Source organism: Pleurodeles waltl, chromosome 4_1 (assembly GCF_031143425.1).
Source record: "Pleurodeles waltl isolate 20211129_DDA chromosome 4_1, aPleWal1.hap1.20221129, whole genome shotgun sequence".
NCBI lineage: Eukaryota > Metazoa > Chordata > Amphibia > Caudata > Salamandridae > Pleurodeles > Pleurodeles waltl.
The window spans coordinates 621,388,357-621,407,389 of NC_090442.1; the positions used below are offsets into that span (position 1 = coordinate 621,388,357).

General features: G+C 43.5%; 1 long non-coding RNA gene across 1 annotated transcript in view; it reads left to right on the forward strand.

The window, feature by feature from the left end:
- The window catches only part of LOC138288555 (uncharacterized), a 213,064-nt gene extending 199,210 nt beyond the window's left edge, over positions 1-13,854 (forward strand). Inside the window, exon 3 of the long non-coding RNA XR_011202454.1 lies at positions 13,809-13,854. This is a non-coding gene — a long non-coding RNA (uncharacterized lncRNA). The remainder of the gene's footprint in view (positions 1-13,808) is intronic.
- Positions 13,855-19,033: the final 5,179 nt, after the last annotated feature.

Consider the following 19,033-nt stretch of genomic DNA (forward strand, 5'->3'; position numbering starts at 1 on the left):
CAATGGTGAAGAAACTACATCAGTGGTAGTTATGAGGATAGAACTTTTATTGTAGAGGAGAAGTACAGATCAGAACTGGACCCCATAGTGCTATAATTCCAACTGCTTCTCTCTCTTCCTCTCATGCATGGAACCTCACCAAGATTCCATACATTCAAAGGAATACACTCTACATAAAGTCATAGATGTATTTGTACTAAACAATGAATTTGCATTTAAATAATGTTACCATATTACATCAGAATACAAAACACATGCCTCTCTTAACAAAATTTTAAATGACCAATACACTTACATACCTTAACTCTACAATTGTTCTACAAAAACATTACAATCTATTGCATATAAATCTGTAGCATTACTTGACAAAGTCCATCAACAATTTTGGTTTTTCACTCTTTCTTTTAGGAGAAGCCTTTATTATTGTTTCATCTACATTCTTCTTCTCCAATTCATGTAACTTCACACTTTGACACAGAACCAACTTCCTTACATTCCGTTTTTCATTCCCTTCCAATATGACAGTATTGCCAAAAACTTTATGTATCTTTTTGATGTTTGAAAATGTAGACTCTCCCCTTTTCGTACTGCTCTTCCCAACTTCACCCACACATATTCTCCTTCCTTGAACTTATAGGGAACTCTGATCAACCTGCTATTATGTCTCTTACAATACAGACTTTGTTTTTTCTCCATCCTTCTAACTACATCACTAGGTATATGCTGGAAATGGGGTCTTTGGTTGGCAGTCAGGTTAACACCCTGTCCAAGCAAGGACCCTCGCTCTAGTCAGGGTAAGTCACATACAATCCAAATTATCCTGTGCCCACCCTCTGGTAGCTTGGCACTGAGTAGTCAGGCTTAACTTAGAAGGCAATGTGTAAAGTATTTGTGCAATAAATCATACAATAACACCATATAGCACCACAAAAATACACCACACAGTGTTTAGAAAAATATGTAATATTTATCTGAATATTTGCAGGTCAAAACGTTCAAAGATGCAATAGGAAAATGTAAAGATATCACTGAAAAAGTGATATAAAGTGTCTTAAGTCTTTTAAAAGCAAACAAAGTCTCTTTCAAGCGCAAAGTACCTGGTTTGAGTGGAAAATCTCTGCAAAGGGCCGCAGAGGAGGAGAAGCGTGGAAATAATGCGGTGTGCATCGATTCCTCGGGCCGCACACAGTCGATGTGTCGTTTAGTTTCCATGCAGGGACGGCTGGGCGTCAATTTCCGGTGCTCGGTTGTGGAACCTCTTCGGGTTGCGGGGTTTTCAGACACCCCGGGGTCTGTGCGTGGAATCCTGGGCTTGTTGACCAGCTCTGCGTCGTTCCGGTGGGCGGTGCGGGGAAATTTCTCCCTCGCGGCAGGCGCTGCGTTGATTTCCCCTCTGGAAGTCGAGCGTCGGCGTCCCAGGTCAGCTGTGCGTCGATCTGGTGGGCCGTGCGTCAAAGTTCCGGTCGCACCGCAGGCGCTGCGCCGATCTTTTCCTTGCCAAGTCGAGCTGTGTCGTCCAGGTTCGGCGTGCGGTTAATTTTTCACCGCGGAACAGGCTGTGCGTTATTTTTAGAAGGCTGTGCATTGAATTTTCACCGCTCAAGGAGCCCAGTTGCAAGAGAGAAGTCTTTTTGGTCCTGAAACTTCAGGGAACAGGAGGCAAGCTCTATCCAAGCCCTTGGAGAGCACTTCTTCACCACAGCCAGGGAGCAGCACGGCAGCAGGACAACAGCAAGGCAGTAGACCTTCAGAGAAAGCAGTCAGGTGAGTCCTTTGTGCAGCCAGGCAGTTCTTCTTGGCAGGATGCAGGTTCTGGTTACAAGTTTCTTCTCCAGGAAGTGTCTGAGGTGGTAGGGCAGAGGCCCTGTTTTTTTTTTACCCAAATTTGCCTTTGAAGTGGGGGAGACTTCAAAGAGTGGCTTAGAAGTGCACCAGGTCCCCTTTCAGTTCAATCCTGTCTGCCAGGGTCCCAGTAGGGGGTGTGGCAGTCCTTGTGTGAGAGCTGGCCCTCCACCCTCCCAGCCCAGGAAGACCCATTCAAAATGCAGATATATGCAAGTGAGGCGGAGTATCCTGTGTTTGGGGTGTGTCTGAGTGAACCCAGCCAGACGTGGATTGTAAGGCACAGAAAGATTTAAGTGCAGAGAAATGCTCACTTTCTAAAAGTGGCATTTCTAAGATAATAATATTAAATCCAACTTCACCAGTCAGCAGGATTTTGTATTACCAATCTGGCCATACTAAATATGACCTTCCTACTCCTTTCAGATCAGCAGCTACCACTCCAACAATGTATGAGGGCAGGCCCAATGTTAGCCTATGAAGGGAGCCGGCCTCACAGTAGTGTAAAAACACATTTAGGAGTTTTACACTACCAGGACATGTAAACTACACAGGTACATGTCCTGCCTTTTACCCACACAGCACCCTGCCCTGGGGGTTACCTAGGGCACACCTTAGGGGTGACTTATATGTAGAAAAAGGTGAGTTTTAGGCTTGGCAAGTACTTTTAAATGCGAAGTCGAATTGGCAGTGAAACTGCACACACAGGCTTTGCAATGGCAGGCCTGAGACAAGGTTAAGGGACTACTTAAGTGGGTGGCACAATCAGTGCTGCAGGCCCACTAGTAGCATTTAATCTACAAGCCCTGGGCACATGCAGTGCCTTCTACTAGGGACTTATAAGTGAAGTAAATAGTCCAATTGGGTATGATCCAATGTTACTATGGTTAAATGGAGAGAGCATATGCACTTTAGCACTGGTACAAAGTGGAGGAGGCAGGCATAAAGTTAGGGGTGACCACCCTAAGGCTGTCAGGTCTAACATGTGTCTCCCCCAGCTGAAAATGGGGAGAGCTACCCAACCTCCTGGGAGCTCTCATCGCTAAGGCAGAAGTATCTGGAGAGACCATCAGCGTTGGCGTGGTCAATCTCTGGGCGATGCTCCATCGTAAAGTCCATCCCCTGTAGGGAAATGGACTACCTCAAGAGTTTTGGATTCTCACCCCTCATCTGCATGAGCCATCTGAGGGGCCTGTGGTCTGTCTGAACCAGGAAGTGAGTCCTAACCAGGTATGGTCTCAGCTTCTTCAGTGCCCAGACCACAGTAAATGCTTCCCTTTCAATAGCACTCCACCTCTGTTCCTGTGGTAATAGCCTTCTGCTAATAAAGGCTACTGGTTAGTCTGAGCCCTCCTCATTTAGCTGTGTTAGAACAGCCCCATGCCATGCTCTGAAGCGTTTGTCTGCACAATAAATTCCTGGGAGTAGTCAGGGGCCTTGAGCACAGGGGCCGTGCACATGGCTTCCTTCAGAGAATCAAAGGCTTTCTGATAAGCCTCTGTCCAATTCACCAACCTAGGTTGTTTCTTGGAAGTGAGTTCTGTCAAGGGTGACACAATGGTACCATAGCCCTTGACGAATCTGCAGTAGTATCCAGTGTGTCCTAAAAAGGCTCTCACTTCAGTTTGTGCTCTAGGTGGTTGCCAGGCCTTGATAGTTTCAATCTTGGCCTGGAGTGGCTGCACCTTGCCACCAACCTACTAGGTGTCCCAAGTACACCACGGAACCCTGTCCAATTTGGCACTTACTGGCCTTGATGGTCAGGCCTTCCTGTTGCAGAGCCTGAAGCACCACCTTGAGGTGGAGCAGGTGTTCCTCCCAGCTGGAACTGTAGACCGCTATGTCGTCCAGGTAGGCTGCACAGTAGGCATCCTTGCCAGCTAGGACCCCGTTACGCAACCATTGGAAGGTAGCGTGGCATTTTTTATCCCAAATGGCATCACCCGGAACTGGTAATGGCCATCAGGTGTGGAAAATGCTGATCTCTCTTTAGCTCCCTCAGTCAGGGCGATCTGCTAGTACCCTGAAGTAAGATCAAACGTACTCAGGAACTTGACAGCGCCTAGTCTGTCAACAAGCTCATCAGCTCGGGGGATGGGGTGAGCATCAGTCCGTGTGACTGAGTTGAGACCCTGGTAGTCCACACAGAACCTGAGGTCTGGCTTCGCACTGGGGGCAGCTACCTTAGGGACCAGCACCACAGGGCTGGCTCCGGGACTACTGGGTTTCTCATAACCCCTAAAGTCAACATCTTGGAAACCTCCTCCTTGATGCTGGCCTTCACCTTATCTGATAACCTGTAAATTTTGTTCTTCACAAGGGGACTGTCACCCGTGTCAATGTCATGAACACATGGGGGGGTCAGTCCAGGAGTAAGGGAGAACAGAGAGGAGAACTGCTCTAACAGTTAGTAGCAGTCTCCTCTCTGATTTAGAGTCAGGGAGTCAGAGAGAATGACACCCTCCTCTGACCCATCACCTTCCTTGGCAGAGAGGAGGTCGGGGAGAGGTTCACTCTCCTCTTCCATGCCCTCATCTATGACCAGGAGCATACTGATCTCAGACCTCTCAGAGCGAGCGAGGTTTGAGCCTATTGTGATGGAGAGGACCCTTAGGGGGTGCCTAGGGGTCTTGAGGTCCATTAGGTATGTGGCCTCCCCTTTACGCTTCTTGATCTCAAAGGGGCCAGTCCAGCGGTCCTGGAGAGCCCTGGGCTCTACTGGCTTCATCACCCAAACCTTGTCTCCAGGTGAGAACTCAACCAGAGTGGTCTTCCGGTCATACCACTTCTTCATCACCTCTTGACTTGCCTCGAGGTTACTCTTGGCCTGCTTCCAGAAGGGTTCAGTTGCGGAGGGCCAGCTTATAGCTGACCACATCCTGGGGAGGTGTTTTGGGAGCTTTCTCCCAGCCCTCTTTAACAAAGCTTAGAGGTCCCCCGACAGGATGACCATAGAGAAGCTCAAAGGGGCTGAACCCCACCCCTTTCTGGGGCACCTCTCTGTAAGCAAACAACAGGCATGGTAAGAGGACGTCCCACTTAAGCCTCATGGCTTCAGTCAGGCCACTAATCATGCCCTTCAGGGTCTTGTTGAATCTCTCAACAAGCCCATTGGATTGAGGATGATAAGGGGTGGTAAACTGGTAGGTCACCCCACACTCATCCCACAGGGCCTTCATGTATGCAGACATGAAGTTTGTGCCCCTGTCAGACACGACCTCCTTAGGGAATCCCACACGGGTAAATATTCCCAACAGGGCTCTGGTCACCACTGGTGCAGTCACTGTTCTCAGAGGGATTGCCTCTGGATAGCGTGTGGCATGGTCCACCAAAACCAGGATAAACCTGTTGCCCAAGGAAGTTTTGGGGTCCAAGGGACCAACAATGTCGATGCCCACCCTTTCAAAGGGGGTGCCAATGACGGGGCGTGTGAGCAGGGGAGCCTTAAGCTTTTTCCCTGTCTTCCCACTAGCCTGGCAGGTGGGGCAAGCTCTGCAGAACTTATCTAAGGCTAACCTCATTCTAGGCCAATAGAAGTGGGTGACCAGCCTGGTAATGGTCTTGTCTTGGCCCAGGTGTCCTGCCAGGGGGATGTCATGAGCCAGACCCAGTAGGAAGGCCCGGTAACATTGGGGGACCACCAGCACACATGCTGCTCCAGGACCTGGAACCTTAGGCTCACTGTAAAGGATATCATTCTCCCAGTAAATATGGTGAGTGCCGGAGGCGTCACCTGCTGCTTGGGCTTTGGCTTGTCACCTCAGACCCTCAAGGGTTGGGAATTCCTTCTGAGCCTTACAGAACTCTGCCCTGGTTGGCCCACCCTATACTTGCCAGCCAGCAAGTTCAGGTAGGTTACCCAGGTCAGCTATGTCCTCCCCAGTTGGCTCAGGGGCCTCCTCCTCCTCAGGGGCCTCGTCCACCACCGTGGGAACATTTGAGGTGGGGTTCCCGCGCCTCTTGCCCTTCCTCTTGGCAGCTGTCTGGGCCATTTTTCCAGGCCCCAGACGCCCTTGACTCCCTTCCCGGGCAGCCATGGACCGTGTGGTCATGCAGACCCACTCAGGCAAACCTAACATCTCCGGGTGGGATCTGAGCTCTACTTCTTTCCAGGCAGAATGCTCAAAATCATTGCATAACAGACAATCTACAGGCATGGCAGGACTCGCAGCTACTTTCAGAGTACCAGAGACCCCCCCCACTCAAAGGGAACCAGAGCCACCGGTAGGTGACTCTCACGATTGTCAGCGACTATGACCTGGTGGAATGTATTTGGGACTATCTGTTCTGATGAGACCAGCTGACTCTTGACAGTAGTCATACTGGCTCCTGTGTCAAGCAGAGCCTCCACCCCTTGCCCATCAATGGTGACCCACTGCCTATACTTGGAAGTATTTTGTGGCATGTGGGCTTTGGTCACCATTTCTCTTTCTCCCAGGGACACTAGGGAAACCTCTGCCTGCTCCCTGAAGCTATCTGGGTCTGTCTCCCACCGAGCGCTACACTAGTCAACCCAGGTGTCTGTCCAGTAGTGGATGGTGCTCTGTTGGAACACTGGGAGTTGCCCTTAGAGTGACCATGCTAGTAGCACTCTAAGCATTTGGGGATGAATTTCCCTAATGATTTATCAAAATACCCTGTCTTTTTCCCAAATCTGGAAGAGGAATAGTTGCCATCCCCTCCCTGGGAATTCTTTTGGGGGCCTTTTGAGAGTTCCTTATCTGTAAGTTTATCTCCCCCCTCTTTCTTCTGTTGGGAACCCTGACCACCTTTGTGGGTGTCCTCCCCAGATACACTTCGAGACACTCTTGTGCTAACCCAGAGGTCCGCCTCCTCAGCAAGCTTCCTGGGATCAGTCAGCTTACGATCTACCAAGTGCTGGCGCAACTCTGTAAAAGAAATGCTGAGCATATGCTCTTTCAGAATCAAGTCAGATAACCCTTTGTAATCATCTACTTTGCTGCCCCGCACCCAACCATTCAGTGCCTTATTGGAGAAATCAAAACAGTCAACCCAGGTTTGTGTGGAAAGTTTGGTACTGTCCCTAAACCTCTGACGGTATCTCTCAGGGGTCAGTCCAAACTTGGCTAGTAAAGCGGTTTTCATGATAGGATAGTTATAGAGATCACGTGGGTCTAGTGTAAGGAGTGTATCCCTCCCCTCTGGGGGTACATAAAACCACAAGGCCACCCCCCATTGCTCTTCAGGGACCTCATGAGCCCTTAGTGCAACTTCATATGCAGCCAGCCACTTGTCAATATCATCTCCCACCACAAAACTGGGCACCACACTCTTGGGTATACAAACCTTTTTCTCTCCAACAGGTCCTGTATGTATGCTGCCACCATCACTGCTGGACTCACTGTCTTGCCTTGATCTCCAGCTCCTTGAGACTCAGTTCATGAGCTAACAAATGTTTTTTTCTGAGCCAGAGCTCTCTCAGCTTCAATCTGCTTGGTTGCTCTTTCAGCTTCAGCTTGTTTGGCTTCTCTTTCTGCCCTCCTTTCCTCCTGTTGAGCCTCAATTTTTAATTTTGCCATTTGCAATTGAAACTCTCTCTCCTTTCCTCTGCTGTCAGGCTTTGATCAAAGACACAGCTCCCTGGTTTGGCAGGGGGCACAATTGCAGTGGTAACATCATCCATTAATGGAAAGAAATCCTCCTCAGCATTCTCCTCTGAATGGGCTTCCGCCCAGGCCCTCAGCGCCATTTGAAATTCCTCCTTTCTGGAGGCACCTTGGGTGGGTACTCCCATATCCCTGCAGAACCCTTTCAGTTGTTTGACAGTATATGTCTCCAACAGGGCTAGGCCAAAATCTCCTGCTTGAGACCCAGCCTGAGACATGTTGAGTGAGGATTTCAGTCAAAAATTGACAGGAAAAACAGAGTTGCAAAAAGAGATTAAAAAAAATCAAGTTGACCTTCAACTGTGGTTAGGTAGTGGAATACTTAGCTACTGTATGTCACTGCACAAATAAAAGTCCTATCCTCACCGCTGATCACCAATGTTACAAATGGGGTCTTTGGTTGGCAGTCAGGTTACCCCCTGTCCAAGCAAGGACCCTCACTCTAGTCAGGGTAACACACACGCAATCCAAATTATCCTGTGCCCACCCTCTGGTAGCTTGGCACTGAGCAGTCAGGTTTAACTTCGAAAGCAATGTGTAAAGTATTTGTGCAATAAGTCCTACAATAACACCATATAGTACCGAAAAAATACACCACACAGTGTTTCGAAAAATATATAATATTTATCTGAATATTTGCAGGTCAAAACAGTCAAAGATTCCATAAGAAAATGTAAAGATATCACTGAAAAAGTGATATAAAGTGTCTTAAGTCTTTTAAAAGCAAACAAAGTCTTTTTCAAGCACAAAGTACCTGGTTTGAGTCGAAAATCTCTGCAAAGGGCCGCAGAGGAGGAGAATCGTGGAAATAAAGGGGCGTGCGTCAATTCCTCGGGCTGCACACGGTCGATGCGTCGTTTAGTTTCCACGCAGGGACGGCTGGGCATCGATTTCCGGCGCTCGGTTGTGCATCCTCTTCGGGTTGCGGGGTTTTCAGACGCCCCGGGATCTGTGTGTGGAATCCTGGGCTTGTTGACCAGCTCGGTGTCGTTCCGGTGGCTGGTGCAGGGAAATTTCTCCCTCACAGAAGGCACTGCGTCAATTTCCCCTCTGGAAGTCGGGCATCGTCGTCCCAGGTCGGCTGTGGGTCAATCTGGTGGGCCGTGCGTCGAAGTTCCTGTCGTATCGCAGGCGCTGCGTTGATCTTTTCCTTGTGAAGTCGAGCGCGTCGTTCCGGTTCGGTGTGCAGTGAATTTTTCACCGCGGAACTGGCTGTGCGTCGTTTTTAGCAAGCTGTGCATTAAATTTTCACTACACAAGGAGTCCAGTTGCAAGAGAGAAGTCTTTTTGGTCCTGAGACTTCAGAGAACAGGAGGCAAGCTCTATCCAAGCCCTTGGAGAGCACTTCTTCACCACAGCCAGGGAGCAGCAAGGCAGCAGGGCAACAGCAAGGCAGCAGTCAGGTGAGTCCTTTGGGCAGCCAGGCAGTTCTTCTTGGCAGGATGCAGGTTCTGGTTACAAGTTTCTTCTCCAGGAAGTGTCTGAGGTGGTAGGGCAGAGGCCCTGATTTTATACCCAAATGTGCCTTTGAAGTGGGGGAGACTTCAAAGAGTGGCTTAGAAGTGCACCAGGTCCCTTTTCAGTTCAATCCTGTCTGCCAGGGTCCCAATAGGGGGTGTGGCAGTCCTTTGGGTGAGAGCGGGCCCTCCACCCTCCCAGCCCAGGAGGACCCATTCAAAATGCAGATATATGCAAGTGAGGCTGAGTATCCTGTGTTTAGGGTATGTCTGAGTGAATGCACAAGGAGCTGTCAACTAAACCCAGCCAGATGTGGATTGTAAGGCACAGAAAGATTTAAGTGCAGAGAAATGCTCACTTTCTAAAAGTGGCATTTCTAAAATAGTAATATTAAATCCAACTTCACCAGTCAGCAGGATTTTGTATTACCGTTCTGGGCATACTAAATATGACCTTCCTACTCCTTTTACATCAGCAGCTACCACTCCAACAATGTATGAGGGCAGCCCCAATATTAGCCTATGAGGGGAGCAGTCCTCACAGTAGTATAAAAACAAATTTAGGAGTTTTACACTACCGGGACATGTAAACTATACAGGTACATGTCCTGCCTTTTACCCACACAGCACCCTGCCCTAGGGTTTACCTAGGCTACACCTTAGGGGTGACTTATATGTAGAAAAAGGGGATTTTTAGGTTTGCCAAGTACTTTTAAATTTCAAGTCAAATTGGCAGTGAAAATGGCAGGCCTGAGACAAGGTTAAGGGGCTACTAAGTGGGTGGCACAATCAGTGCTGCAGGCCCACTAGTAGCATTTAATCTACAAGCCTGGGGCACATACAGTGCCTTCTTCTAGGGACTTATAAGTAAAGTAAATAGTCCAATTGGGTATGATCCAATGTTACCATGTTTAAAGGGAGAGAGCACATGCACTGTAGCACTGGTTAGCACAAAGTGGAGAGAGGCAGGCGAAAAGTTAGGGGTGACCACCCTAAGGCTGTCAGGTCTAACAGTATACAACCTTTTTTTCCTTGCTTTTCATCCAAGCATGGGAGGCTATTGTTGCTGGTTTTCTTCCACTCTCCTGTCACTGAATGTAGTGTACTTCTATAATTCCATAGCATGTTTCTCAGCTCTTCCTTCTATTTCAAATCCTTCTTGACAGTCATTTGCAAACAACTTCCTGAGACTCTGTTGAACCTTTTTACAAGACCGTTCTCCCTGGGGTGATACAAGTCTGTTCTATGATGTTGGATGTGTAAGGATTTAAAACATGTACTCACAACTTCCCAAATGAATTGGGGACCAGTGTCGGTGACAATTTCCTGTGGTATCCTCTCTCTTGCAAATACTTCCATACAAAACGTAATTACTATTTCTGATCTTATTTCATCCACTACTTAAACTTCTGGCCACGTGGCATAATAGTCAACAATGACTATGGTGTATTTGCCCTTCAAACCTGGCTGACTGAAAGGACCACAAATATCTATACCCAATTTCTGCCAGGAACCTTCAGGACACTTGATGGGAATTATGGGTGATTCTCTTACAGTCCAGGACTTGTCACTGTTCAGACAACTCACACAATTTCTTACAAATCGCTCTATATCTCTATCCATTGCCAGCTACCAGAAACCCAAACGGGCCTTTTGTCTCATAGCGAACATACCTCCATGCCCATCATGCAACACTGACATTATTCTTTCATGAAGTGAACAAGGAACAAGTAATTGTTCACCTCTATGCACTATGTTATTGATTACAGAGGTTTCGATCCATATCATTTTGTATTTCCCTAAGATGTCATCATTGATCCATTCCTTCTTCCTCTTATTTGTCACATTCTTTTTTTTTTTTATTAATTCCTCAATGGACAAAATTGCATTCAACCATTCCTGTCTAGAAATGGCACCCTTTCAAAAGATGTCTATTAAGGTTACTACCCAGTTGTCATTATTATCACTTACTTCAATTTCAGAATCGGAGCGCTCTACAGGTAACCGTGAAAGATAATCAGCCTTAACATTCCTTGCACCTGATACATACATAACTGTGAATTCTTGTAGTCGATATGGCTATTTAGCTTTGTGAGGTGTTGCTTTAGCACTTCCTTGGGAGGAACAAATAACCACCAAAGACATGCAATGGATTCTCAAGTTCAATTCCACTCTCCACAAATACGTTCTGAAATGTTGAACCACCTTACCAACAAACAAGGGCTTCTTTTTCAATGACTGCTTCATTTTGTTCAGCATCTTTCAAAGTTCTTGAAGCATAAGCTACAACTCTATCTTTGCACTGGTGAAGTTGTAACAGTACTGCTCCTAGGCTATATGCACTGGCAACAGTACACAAGATTGTTCCACACTTAAATTAAATGGTTTTAAAATTGCAGCTGAGGTTATGCTTTCTTTGATTTTGCCAAATGATCTTTCACACATACTGGACCAAACATACCTTTTACCCTTTTTAGTAACAATCCCAGAGGTCAAGATAAATCAGCAAAATGATCCACAAATTTAGCAGAATGCTCTGCCAATCCCAAAAATGCTTTAAGCTGTTCCTTATTTTTAGGCTTGGGAGCACATTGAATTGCATCTAATAATTTCAGTTTAGGGCTAATATCCTCAGATCTAACTATGTGACCCAAATATTCGACCTCTGGTGCAGCAAACTTACACTTTTCTATACCAATTCTAGGTCCTGCCTTTTTTAATATTTTTAGGACTTGAGAACACATCATCATGTTCATGTTTGTCTCTTTCATGTATCAAAATGTCATCTTGGAAAACAGTGACACAATTTATAGCAGCCAACATTTTGTGCATAACATGTCGGAATACTACAGAGGCAGATGCCAGCCCAAATGGCATTCTTAAGTATCCACATGCTCCTTGTGGTGTTACAAACAATGTTAAATGTCTACTCTTTGGGTGTAAAATAATTTGGTGGTACACTTTTGACAAATCTAGGGTTGTAAAATATTTACCTTCTTCCAGAATGCTCAACATTAGACTAATATTGGGCACTGGGTGGTGGTCAACCCAAATACAATTGTTTAGATCACGCAAGTCAGCACACATGCAGATTTTACCATTTGACTTTCCTACTAATACTATTGGACTTAGCCACTCTGACGCTTCTATGGGTTCAATCATCCCTTCTGCACAAAGTTTGTCCATCTCTAAGGTTAGTGCCTCTTTCATTGCCAGTGGAACCTCCCTCACTTAATGCACCTTAGGAGCGGATCCTTCGTTCAAAATAATATGGTGTGAAAAACCCTTCAACATACCTATTTTCTCCTGGAATACTTCTGGGAATGCTTCCGTCCATTTTTTACATGTCTGAATCACACATAGCCATTACTTGTTCCATCCGATTGGGATCTAAAATTATTCCTGATTTTCTTTATTCTTTCCATCCTAAAAGTAGTCTACCTTTCTTTATTATATATACTTGGCTGGATACTTCCTTCCCCTTAAAGTTCAATAAGGACTTAAAACAACATAATATAGGTAATAATTTTGTGCCACAATAACCCACTGGGGCTACCTCTGTATGTTCTAAATTCACAGCTAGTCAATTATTGTATACGGTGAACAAAAATCAGCCCACGTATCTATTTCTTTGCCAGCAATTTTTATCTTGCATTTGGGTGGAATATAGTCCTCATCAACATTCAAGATCTGGTTTTGCATCTCTTCACATTGTATATTTTCCTTAATGATTTCAGCATCTTCCACCACTAAAATGTCATCATCATCATCCGATAAACTTCCCTGAATCATGTGGACAGCATTACTTTTTCCCTCAAATCTGATCTATTCTCCTGTAGATTGGCTTTACCGACTCGTGAAAATCCCCTTTTGAGCTTACAGTGATAACATTTTCATTTTAGAGCAGGACAATTATCATTTGTGGCTACATGTTTAAAACTGCCACACCTAAAACATTGTGTTTTGTTTCCGTACTAATATGAACTAATGTAATTGTTTTTTTGTTTTTTTGTGACAATATTCACTTCCCGTGAGTCTGCCTCACAACATTCAAACTGTGTGGAATACTTGTTCTCTGCTTTCAAAAATGACAAGTAAGATGAAGCATCTTCCATTTTCTTTGCTATGGTTATAGCTTTTTCTAAAGTGGGTTTATTTATACTTAATAATTTCTCTTGGATCTTCAAATTACTCATTCTATTAATCAATTGATCCCTTATTATTTAATCGTGTAACTCTTTACATTAACATGACGCTGCCAAAACATGCAAGCATCCCACATTCTGTTCAACGTTTTCATCAAGTAACTGACTTCTGGAAATAATTGTGTCTTTCTATCACAACATTATATTTTTTTCATATGTATACTGATCATCATCATCATTGAATACCTCAGGGAATGGTAGATTTTTATAAATCTTTCTGCTTCCAATACCTAAATTATGTTTCAGTAATGCCAATTTTCGATTTTGAGGTACAGGTTACACCCCTATTGCTTCTAGATATTCTTCATAAGCATCCTTCCAATCTTCTTACAACATTGTGGGATGATCTGTATGCTCTGAAAACATAGGAGGAGCAATTACCGATTCCATACTTATTATTAATTTTCAGTTAATCACTATGTCAAAATGCAATATAAAATAGTTAAATAAAAAGTGGTTCCAGTCATCAAGATTCACAAAAAGCTAAATCCACTCCAAATATTAAAGTAAAATAAATAAAGTAGTCTCTGTTGTATTTTTAATGTTGCCTGAAGAATTTATGCAGTCTGCCTTGTCTTGATGAATGCACTTGTAGACCTTCCTTGTTTGTTTGTTTGTTTTTTTATGTTGGAAAAAATGTAGTCCTTCAATGTTAATGTTTTTTTTTCTTTTTGAAGGAAGTGAAGAAGTCAGAAAAGGAAAATGTAGTATAACAGACCTCTGTTCAGGTACACAAAGATTTCATGATTTTAATATATATGCTCTTAACTGCTGCCAAACGACACTAGTATATGAATTACACGTCCTTAGCAACTCTCTGGATCGCGTAGGTCCTCGAGATTATGATTGGCATTGTTGACAGATGAGTGGAGAAACTCCAAAGCACGTGTCTCCTTGTTCAAATATAAAGCAGCAAGTTCTGAAGCTCGCGTCTTGCCATTCAAATGCAAAACAAGGCCTCTCACTGTGCATTTTATTATTCATCTTTTTTCTTTTTTTAATTCCCTCCTTTTGGCACACGCCTGTGGCAATGTTTCATGTCAGCGGCTGTTGACCGAGCATACTTCAAGGCAAAGCATGTCTTCCACCGGAGTGCAATCGCAGCAATGTCCTTTTGCTGGCACCTGTCAAATGAAAACTACTCTGTACCAGTGACTATCACTCCTTACCCAAACCAGCGCACTGGCAGCAAGCAACCGTCACCAGAAAGTGCATAATCAAACACATGCGCTAGCCTTAACATAGTCGCTTGCCTGGAGTTAAACCTTCTCCGCCATTCAATAGATTGCAGATTTGACTAATGCTTTCCTCAACACAGTCAATAGAGCTTTTCCAACCTTCTCAATCTACAATAAAACACACATAGATAACTTACAGTGTCCACTGCTCTGTCATAAAATGTATTTGCCAGTGCAGTTCACAATGTTTGATTTTCTTTTGGGTTCATTTCTCTCACACACCTTCTACTCGTAAGCCTGGTCCAGCAGCTAAAACTCTTGTTGCCAGTGAAGAAGCTACATCAAGCACAGTTATGAGTATAAAATGTTTATGGTAGAGGAGAAGCACAGATCACAACTGGACTCCATAGTGCAATAGTTCCAACTGCTTCTCTCTCTTCCACTCATGCATGGAACCTCACCAAGATCCCATGCATTCAGAGGAATACACTCTGATAAACTCATAGGTGTATTTGTACTAACAATGAATGTATGTTTAAATAATGTCACCATATTACATCAGAATACAACAAATGGACTACTGCACAATGCTTCAGCTACATTTCGAAATCACGATGCCTCATGTCCGTTTAAGGTAGGTGGGTCACAAACGTTGTGGTTCTAAATAGTGGGACTATCTATGCTATAGAGAACTCCTATTGATTCTAAATTCTTATAAATAGAGTCAGAACCAGGAAGATGGAGACTGGCAACTGCTAATTTCATGTGGAGCTCTCATTCTTTATGCTTTACTTCTTTCTCCTTTGTTGCTTTTTGTTCTCTTCTTCAGTTCATGTTTGCCTCTTCCTTTGCCCTTTTAAGAGACTCCAAGGACTTTCTTACCTGTTACCTCCTAGTTGAAGATTCTGAAATTTGACAGTGGTCTGATGGCATCAACTGTGCAGGTTTCTTTGGGTCCTGGCCCTTTTCTTGGTACCCTCAGGGGTTCGGGATTTTCTGATCTTCTGAAGGAACTAGTGAGTCATTTATTCAGCTTGTATGTCATATAAATTGTGCTCTGGACTAATTCCCTATACAGATGTTGTTATGCTATTTGTAATCTTAAAAGGCAGACCAAATCCAGACTATAACACAACATAGTCATTACTTGTGTGGATGTTGTGAAGTTCCTCTTGTGACTGAAGACTGCAGATGTGTTCCGTTTTCTCTCCCTTTGAATTCTCTGTACCCTTTTCCCAAGCAATCCCTGCAGGTCTTTTTCACTTCTGACCTTCAATTGAATTCGGGGCTTTGGTGTTACATGGACAATACGTTAACAACATATCTGATATTCCTATTCAGCAAAATAGCTGAGCCTATCCTACACATTGTTGGGAAACCTTTGATGTCTAGAGATAGATTACAAACTACTTTACCAGTGCTGATAGTGCCTACTTCCAGATATGTTGAATACATTTAATTTGATCTGATCAATGCTCCATCATATCTGATTGTTCTGGGAACCTCTGGGTAGTAGTTACACAATGCTACCATTGGTTGGTAGAACCAGGTTATCACTTTTCATCTTCCATTTGCAGCTAACTCTATTTTCCTCTATCTGTATTATCATGGCAACTGACTTTGACATGTTGTACTCTACAACACAAACTAATACAGGTATGTCAAATATCAGTGCTTTATCAAGAATTTATAAAATGCATTCAGCAAATTTAGAGTGGATACTCTACATCTACATGGAGCATATAATTTTCCATCTGAGCTGGTTACAGCTGCTGAGGTTCCTCATGAAAGGATCCACTCTTTAACAATAATAGAAAATCAAGATCTAAAGGAGTACATAGCTAAAATCTGAGAAAAAGTATTCATTATGTATTCCAATTCTTCAGCTGGGGGTGCATTAGTTTTCGCTCCCAAATCAAATGATATCTCCAGGCCTTGCACAAACTACTGTGAACTCAATAACACCATTACCATAGATATTTGCAGCCCCAATTTCTGTTTGGAAGGTTCAGATCAAGACTGTCAAAGTGTTCTCTAAATGAAATTCGGAAGGGGAATCAACCAAGGTTAAATCAGAAAAGGTGATGAGTGAAAACCCACTTTAAACATACCGTATAACAATTTCAAATCATTGGTCTTGACATTCAGACCATGCAACAGAGAAAGCAGCTCTTTACCCCACTGTAGTAAGCACGGTGAAACCATACAGTGGAAACAGGTCCGTTTCCCACTCTCTTAAACCTGAAGGCACTAGACTATGCCTTCAATTGTGGGGCATTAGAGTGTTTCATGGACTACATTTTCCAAAAATGTCTGATATTTCAAATCAGCAAAACCAACAATTGGTTTCAGGTTCACTGATATTGAGGGTGTTTTGTAGTTATCAAATATTTGGTATATTTGTTGTAGTTTTGCAGAAAACTGAGTTAAGAAAACCGTAGTACAGTGATGTACAGGTACAAGCGATTCAGTTTTACAAAGTTAAAACATCGATGTGTATGTGAGTTAAGTATCTCTACATCATGGGCATTGTTATGTAGGAAATCTAAATGCACTCCCAGTTGCAATGTGATATAGAGAAAAATACAGAACAGTGCATAAGAGAAATTGAAAGATGAATAAGGCCACTAATTCATAACTCTCAATTACCATTAGAGCTAAATAGAGTGTACCACTAGGGCTTACAGCTAGACCACCACTAACAAATGCATACTCATTTCACTTAGATAGGCTGAAGAGAACATTAAGAGAAAACATCAGCAGAACCTGTTGAGACAAAGGACATTAAGCAGATAGAATCACAGTAGACCGCAAATCCAAACGCCAGCAGCACCTGGATAACTTCTGTCTCTTTCTCGTGTCCCATTCCCTTTTTTGCCAAGCTATTATAACCACAGGCACTAAAAAGTCTGTGGAAGCAGTAGTTCAAAAAAGAGTTATCAGATAGTAGCTTTGTGAATCCAGCTCGTACCCAGAGCACTATGATCAAAAAGCTTTTTAATGCCCTTGCATGACAGATATCTTGTTTAAACTCATGACTGACATTCCTTATATGGAAAGCTGGAAAAGTGTGAATTAGAAAGATCTGAAATCATTTTCTTGGGGGGTTTAATTTCAGAAAGAGGAGTACCGAGGAATTCTAATAAAGTGAAAGCTGTCTTGGAATGGTCTTCACCCAAGAACGTGAAAGGAATTCAGAAAAATTCAAGGGTGCACTAACGTCTATAGACAGAAGTGATAAAGCGATATGGGAGAAGAGGAGACAGAAGAAAGAGTAAATGTAGGAAGTGGGTAATGCTGAATAGTGCTGGAGGTATAGGGTAAAAATGATAAAAAAAGGAACAATTAAAAGGAATGAAAGAGGAAGGTGAGAGCAAAGGGCTCAAATACAAAAGAGGGGAATGATTAGTCTTGGCAGGTGACAGAAGCATGTTAAACATTGATGTTACTTATCACCGAAGTTTTACATATTTTTTAACATCAATATTTTCTTTCATTGAGATCTCTTTTTCCCCCAGTTATCTTTCCCTTTAGGTTTGGCTTAGGAGTGCAGCTGTCTTTGAGATCTATCGTTATCAATACTTCAACCCATACATAGATTGGCTTTGGCTCCATCATAGAGAAGAAGAATTTTCTCTCACTTCATGCTATTGCTTATTTATCCTTCCATTGCAATGTGCGAGAGGTTATTTTACATCTACAAAGCACAATGAATGCACTTTACCGTCCCTATGTACTACTGCACTTTCACATGTTTAATGATAGGAATGTGTAAAGACTGATGCTGAATGACTTGTGTCCTTATGCTGTTTTATTTTAATGTCCACCTATTTGCAATATGAGGCAGCCTTAACCCTCTAAGTTGTTCCAAGATGTATCCTTGCAGGAAACAAGCTGAATTATCTGTGTGCGAGATTTGTTTTAGACCTATTTTTTATTGACATTTGCAAATTGTAATGAAAGAAAGGTTTATCTGCAAAACTGCTATGGTTGTAACTAGCAAACAAAAAAACAACTTGACTTGGCATCTAAAAAGTGCACTCAATCATTACTCATTCTGTTTTTTGTCATATGTGCATTTTATTCATAAAGCAATTGTTTTGTTACTTTTTTCATAAAAGGACACTTTTACATTGTCATTGATGTATATTTTTCAGAACTTGCTTTCAAGGCTGATCCTAACGTGGGGCCTATTTTTTTTCGGGTTGGGCAAGCCATCTTGGTTTCAGAGGAAGTTAAAAAATTGCCTTATATTTTTATTCCGTTACTTGACAGCTTCTCCTCATTGTCACCAGGGCTGAATATTTGAACTTTGAGATCCTGCCAGCTTCTCCTCAATTCAAAAACAACTTTCTGAGATGAGACCATTAACTGTATTTTGAGAAGGAGAAAAATGTGAATATTGGAAAGGTGAATGGTATGTGAAATCAAAGGAAGGAGAGAGAAGATTTTGAGGAAGATATGAAGGAGAGGCCCAACAAGACATTAGGAATGAACTAGGAGGAGAGAGGAAACTATGCCTTGGAGAGTGGTATATGAAGAAGGGGGAAGGGAAGTGTGTTGTGTGCTATGTTAGGTAGAATGTTGAAGGGATTCATATGACACACATACATTCCATTATAGATAGTTGGATGAAAGATGCCCATATAAAAGGAGTAGCAACCTTGTGCTCCACAGGCTGAATACATTCTCTTTACTCTTACTTTGCAAATGACCATGTGTTC